Below are 5,843 nucleotides of genomic sequence, written 5' to 3' on the forward strand. Positions count from 1 at the left end.
CGAGGACAACAACAACAAAAACCCAGCAGCAACTGGGCGTGGTGGCTCACACCTATAATCCTCACACTTTGGGAGGTCAAGGCTGGTGGATCACCTGAGATCAGGAGTTTGAGACCAGCCTGGCCAACATGGTGAAACCCCTGTCTCTACGAAAAATACAAAAGTTAGCCAGGCCTGGTGGCAGGTGCCTGTAATCCGAGCTACTTGGGAGGCTGGGGCAGGAGAATTGCTTGAACCCGGGAGGCAGAGGTTGCAGTGAGCTGAGATCATGCTATTGCACTCCAGCTCAGGCAACAGTGTGAGACTCCATCTCAAACAAACAAACAAACCAGCAGAGTCCTAAGGCAGGAGGTTGTGTGCATCCAGGACTCCACAGGGAGCAGGCGTAGCTGGCCTGGAGGAGGAAGACAGAGTAGGAGTGAAGGAAACGAGGCCAGGGAGGCGATGGGGGCCAGACTGTGTGGGGTCTGGTGGGCCAAGGTGAGGTTTTGGCTTTTACCCTGAGAGTGATTGAGGTCTTTGGAGGGATGGTGAGCAGAGAGTGATATGTACTGACATATTTTGTAGGGCTCACACTAGCTATCATATGATGGATATGAAAGCAAAGACCTATTAGCAGGCTACTGCAACTGGTGATGTTGACTCAGATCCAGCAGCAGCAGTGAAGCAGGGCAGGAGGTGGTAGATTTGAAATCTGTTTCACTGCCTGAGATGGTGGGGTTTGCTACGGTACTATATATAGGGTGTGAGAGAAAGTGGGAGTTCAGGCAGGGGTCCAAGGATAGGACCTCATCTTTGATCACTTCTTCTTCAACTTGTCACCTCCAGGGAACCTTAGGACCCATAACAGTCAGGGTTCCATTTTTTTTTTTTTGAGACAGAGTCTCACTGTCTCGCCCAGGCTGGAGTGCAGTGGTGCGATCTCAGCTCACTGCAACTTCTGCCTCCCAGGTTCAAGCGATTCTCCTGCCTCAGCCCCCTGAAGTAGCTGGGGTACAGGCACGCGCACAACCACATCTGGCTAATTTTTGTATTTTTAGTAGAAACGAGAGTTCACCATGTTGGCCAGGCTGGTCTCGAACTCCTGACCTCAGGTGGTCCACTTAACTCGGTCTCCCAAAGTGCTGGGATTACAGGCTTGAGCCACTGCGCCCGGCCAGGGTTCCTATTTTTAAGCAATATAAAGTGACTTTGGTTATTTTAAGTAGAAAGGCTGTTAGCTACTGGAAGGTGATTGTTTAGCTCACAAAATTAACAGCAATTCTGGAAAAATGGGATAAGAATATGAGCAGAAAAAAGAGGCTGTGGTAGGGTACCACCAGCCAAGGGAATGTTCAAAGCTATTCGATAGGACCTGCTGCCACACCACCCATCTCCCGGGTACAGAACACCTGACCCACCCCCTGGGTACTGCCGTGGGACTCTAGACCCACTGATGCCACCATAGACAATTTCCTGATTGTGTCTGTGTTTTTGTCTCACATCCTCGTGATTAAGAGTTCCAGATATCTAGCCACATGTTAAAGCCTTAGGGTTCAAGGTGAGGTGAGGAAGAATGAATACCTCCTTCAGCTGTTGTAGTGAGAGGCAAAGCCTTGCCTCTGATCAAGAGCCACACAATAGGAGGTACTTAAAAAATCAGAAAAGAGTTTTGAGACTGTGTGTGTAATAAACAATAAATGCGGCCAGGCATGGTGGCTCACGCCTGTAATCCCAGGACTTTGGGAGGCCAAGGTGGGCAGATCACTAGAGGCCAGGAGTTCGAGACCAGCCTGGCCAACACAGGGAAACCCCGTCTCTACTAAAAATAGAAAAGAAATTAGCCAGGAGTGGTGGTGCATCCCTGTAATCCCAGCTACTCGGGAGGCTGAGGCATGAGAATCACTTGAACTCGGGAGGTGGAGGTTGCAGTGAGCCGAGATAGTGCCACTGCATTCCAGCCTAGGCAACAGAGTGAGACTCTGTCTCAAAACAAACAAACAAACAATAAACACCATTATGTACATTTTGGGAATTACATCTTCTGGGAAGCTGAGACTTAGATAGAGTTAGGGGTCCATCATTTTATTGGAGGGAGTGGGGTAATGCATGTGAAAGACAAAAAAGGAAGGAAGCAGATGAAACTGGTAGCAGAAAAAGTCTTCAGACCAGGGATGCAGATCCAACACTTGTGAAAGAAAAGAAGGAAGGAAGGAGGATTGGACAGGGACAGGCCAAGACCACCAGGCAGAGATAACAGGCCCACAATCCAGAGAAAAATGCTGTTGGGGATGGCTTATGTTGGACAGATAGGGTCATGCCCTGGATCCCAGAGTCCTTAATTACTATCTGGGGCTTCCTTGGAAAAGCATGGGTTCCGCTCCATGCTGAGGTGGGTCCTAATGGTGCTGCAACTGGAGACTCTCAGCTCACTGCACTTATTGAAGCTGATTGGAAAGTTCTCCATGAATGAAGATTCAACAGCACATCCCTCTGCCCACCACAGACACCAACATACAAAGCCACATCATTAAAGCCTTGGCACCCCTTCTATAAATACAGCGTCTCAGAGCTACAAACACACTTCGCAAGTACACAGTACAATGAGCATCAAACTTTTTTAGCTGCGAAAACCTTTTTTCAAATGATCTTGCGTGCAAATAGAATACATAAAACAGGCTGGGCACGGTGGCTCACGCCTGTAATCCCGGTGCTTTGGGAGGCAAAGGCGCGTGGATCACCTGAGGTCAGGAGTTCATGACCTGCCTGGCTAACGTGATGAAACTCTGTCTCTATCAAAAAAAAAAAAAAAAAAAAATGGACACGTGCCTATAGTCCCAGCTACTCGGGAGGCTGAGGCAGCAGAATTGCTTGAACCCGTGAGGCAGAGGTTGCAGTGAGCTGAGATCATGCCACTGCACTCCAGTCTGGGTGACAGAGCAAGACTGTGTCTGAAGGGAAAAAAAAAAAAGAATACATTAAGCAGGAGAGAGAATTGTTGATCGCCCTTTAGGTAAAGCACAGAAGAGCTATAGGTCCTCAAAATAGCCTTCATTTCTGTTTATGATGTGAGCCTATTAGAAAGTTGCTAGAGGCTGGCACGGTGGCTCACGCCTGTATTCCCAGCACTTTGGGAGGCTGAGGCGGGCGAATCATGAGGTCAAGAGATTGAGACCATCCTGGCCAACATGGTGAAAGCCTGTCTCTTCTAAAAATACTAAAATTAGCTGGGTGTGGTGGCACATGCATGTAGTCCCAGCTACTTGGGAAGCTGAGTCAGGAGAATTGCTTGAACCCGGGAGGTGGAGGTGGCAGTGAGCCGAGATTGAGCCATTGCGCTCCAGCCTGGTGACAGAGTGAGATTCTGTCTCAAAAAAAAGTTCCTAGAAATTCTGAGGATATAAGATAAGACATTGCATTGTAGTTATTCAAAACACATCAGGTTCTTTCAAGCGGCCCACAGAAGGACCAATGACATAATGGTGACCAGGAAAAGCTCAGTGACTCACCACATAGGGCTTACAGCCCAGCAGGGAAGAGTGCTCCGTCTCTCACAGTGACAGCCCAGCACAGCCAGGGCTCTGGTGAAGGGAGCACGGGGAAGAATGGGGAGGACTGTCATGGAGGAAGCCCAGGTGGATTAGGTAACACCAGGAGGTATGAGGCAGGTTAGAGAGAATCGGTGCTCCTGCTATTCCCTGGAAGTAATTCATTTAATTACAGTAAACATTTCTCAGAAACTAGGTGAATCAATTTTCTTCCTAGAAAGAATCAAGACCTATAAGTCAGAGAGGACATTTTCTTTACTGTGAACTTTTTTTTCTTTATATCTGTTTCTTTTCTTGTTAAAAAAGCCTTTATTGATATAACTTACAGATCATAAAGTGTACAATTAAATGGGTTTGGGTGTATTAATCAATACTGCAACTACTACCATGATCAATTTTAGAACATTTTCACCATCTCAAAAAGAAACCTCATACCTTCGTCTTACCCCTTTCCCCCCACACTCAATTCCCTGCCCTAAGCAACCACGAATCTACTTTTCTTTATAGATCCTCTATTCTTTTTTTCTTTTCTTTTTTTTTCTTTTCTTTCTTTTTCTTATCTTTTTTTTTTTTTTTAAGATGGAGCCTCGCTCTGTTGCCCAGGCTGGAGTACAATGGCATGATCTCTGTTCACTGCAACCTCTGCCTCCTGGGTTCAAGAGATTCTCCTACCTCAGCCTGCTGAGTAGCTGGGATTACAGGCGCTCACCATCATGCCTGGCTAATTTTTGTATTTTTAGTAGAGATGGGATTTCGCCATGTTGGCCAGGCCAGTCTTGAACTCCTGACCTCAAATGATCCTCCCGCCTTGGCCTCCCAAAGCCTATCTATGGCAGTGGGACAGATTTAAGAAAGATTTAGGAGGTTGGGTCAACAGGACTTTAGTGGTTAATGGATGTGGGAGGTGAGGCAAGATGGACAAATGTAGGTTGATAGCCAGGTTTTTAGCTTGGGTGAATGCTGCTCATTAATACAGAGAACACCTAAACAGGTGTAGGTTTGTGGGAAAAAAACTAGTAAGTGGAGAGGCAAGTCTGGTGGCCAGAAGAGTTAGAGGTATAATGATGACACAGGTTAATAATCCCTCATTGTTAGTGGAAAGAAGGAAAAAAATCTATCAGCCAACGAAAGAAATCAGATATTGAATCTCCTCATTGTTTATTTGTTTGTTTGTTGTTTTTTGTGTTTTTTTTTTTGAGATGGAGTCTCACTCTGTCACCAGGCTGGAGGGCAGTGGTGCAATCTTGGCTCACGGCAACCTCCGCCTCCCAGGTTCAAGTGATTCTCCTCCTTCAGCCTCCTGACTAGCTGGGACTACAGGCGTCCGCCACCACGCCCAGCTAATATTTTGTACTTTTAATAGAGACAAGGTTTCATCATATTGGCCAGGATGGTCTCAATCTCTTGACCACATGATCTGCCCGCCTTGGCCTCCCAAAGTGCCGGGATTACAGGCATGAGCCACCGCACCCGGCCAAATTAAACAAATTTAAATTGTACGCCTCCTGACCAAATAAGATCTTCAAAAGATGTTTATCTAAGAAATTAGATGTTTACTTCATTGAGACTTCTCAAAAGTTTTGTTGGATCCGCTGTAAATTAGTTTAAATTTAAAAAGCAGTTGAATGAAGTATATAAAATAACTTAAAGTTGTGTTCCCATAGACGAAGGCAATTTTTTTTTAAATCGTACTGGGACTACAGATGCACGCCACCATGCCCGGGTAATTGTTGTATCTTTTTTAGTTGAAACACAGTTTTTGTATGTTGGTCAGGCTGGTCTCCAACCCCTGACTTGAAGTGATCCGTTCGCCTCGGCCTGCCAAAATGCTGGGATTATAGGCATCAGCCACTGCGTCCAGCCTGGAGGCTGGATTTAGAATGGTTCCACTGCAAGAATAGCGTTAAGCTTTATCAAAAGGTGGCACTGCAGCACGGGGTATCGAGAGTAACTGGCAGACAGAATGGGGGCATCCTGGGCCCTTTGGGGATGGGAATTTATTCTGGACCTCAGAAGAAAGTGGGATATGGAGGAGACATAATCTGATGGAGGAGGCCTAGCTCCATTTTGGGTGGGCTGTGGGGGTAGGGGGTAGCTGATTTAGCCACTCATTCATTCATTCTTCACCAAATATTTTGAACACCTGTCATATGCCACATGCTGTGTTGAGAGTACAGTGATGAGCAAGACAATGGTTTGGCCCTTCACAGAGTTGTCACTGAGGTGAGGGAGGCGTTCTCACCAACATTCCTTCCGGAAAAATCCCTAGAGACCTGACAATAAAAGAATCACACACAAAATGGCACAGATCACCTC

This window comes from Symphalangus syndactylus, chromosome 17 (assembly GCF_028878055.3).
Source record: "Symphalangus syndactylus isolate Jambi chromosome 17, NHGRI_mSymSyn1-v2.1_pri, whole genome shotgun sequence".
Lineage (NCBI taxonomy): Eukaryota > Metazoa > Chordata > Mammalia > Primates > Hylobatidae > Symphalangus > Symphalangus syndactylus.